Source organism: Microtus ochrogaster, chromosome 5 (assembly GCF_000317375.1).
Source record: "Microtus ochrogaster isolate Prairie Vole_2 chromosome 5, MicOch1.0, whole genome shotgun sequence".
Lineage (NCBI taxonomy): Eukaryota > Metazoa > Chordata > Mammalia > Rodentia > Cricetidae > Microtus > Microtus ochrogaster.
In genome coordinates this window covers 95,965,002-95,966,229 of record NC_022012.1, presented here as the reverse complement: position 1 = coordinate 95,966,229, position 1,228 = coordinate 95,965,002, and positions in this window count along the sequence as shown.

The following is a 1,228-nucleotide window of genomic DNA, read 5'->3' as shown; positions in this document are numbered from 1 at the left end:
ACCAGGCTGGCCTCGAACTCACAGAGATCCGCCTGCCTCTGCCTCCCGAGTGCTGGGATTAAAGGCGTGCGCCACCACCGCCCGGCGAAACTGATCTTTTAAAAACTGTTTTTAAGCCTTTAATCCCAGCACTTCAGAGACTGAGACAAACAGATCTCTGAGTTCAAGGTCAACCTTATCTACAGAGGGAATAGCCCGGACAACCGAGGCTACACTGTCTTGAAAAATATATAAATTAATTAATTGATTAACTTAAAAAGTATTTAGTTGTAGTTGGTTTAAATTTATATGTGGCTCGTGATCACTCAGGTAGATCATCTAGGTCTAACTGAGCTGTTTGCAGACACTAATGTGATCACCTTAGCAACAGCCTCAAAAGGGTTAGGGTGTCAGCCAGCCAGGACTCCTCTCTCTGGGAACGGAGACATTAAAGGGAGTACCCCTTTCTTCAGAGCTGGATCTCACTACCAGTTAGCATTCCTAGAATACCTGGACTCTCCAAATTCCTCATGTTCTGTGGTTAACAGGAAAAGAAAAGAAAAGAAAACAAAACAAACAAACAAACAAAAAGCAAAAAACTCTGCCTAGCCTCTGGTTAGGAAGCCAGAGTGTAAGCAGAGATGAAGGCAGTAACCACGTGGACATCAACAGTGGGACCTGTGGGACCTGAAGGGACTGGAAACACACAGAGACAGTCGTATTTCTGGGAGGCTGCAGAGAGGTGTAGGTACCTTTAGTAGAGGTGCATGAGTGTGAGCATACACACACATGAGCATGAGGGGAAGTTGGTTAGCAGACAGTGGTGTGTTCTGCATTGGATGTGGCCTGGCTGAGGTGTTGGAGGCTCCGGGGGTGTTGGAAGTGTTTAATAAGTCATCATCAGACAGAGAGAGGTGAAGAGTTCAACTGAGAGGGTGCTGCCGCCACTGCAGAGCACGAACTATTGATAAGGGGAAAGATCTAGGCTGACAGCCTAGCCTACTGCGGGGTGTGCTTGAAGTAGGTGAATCTTGAGACTAGTGCCGCCTCTGAGGATGGTAAACCCAATCCTAAAGCGGCGACATTTAGTGCCTCTATTACATGAGTGTGAAAAGTGAGGCCACCGCGGCCAAAGGAAGGACAGACTTGGCAAGTGCTGGATAAGAAAGACCAGGGGAAAGAGCAGCCAGAGAAACAGGAGGATAAGAAAGACCAGTGTGGGCTGCAGAGAGGGGAAAGAGCAGCCAGA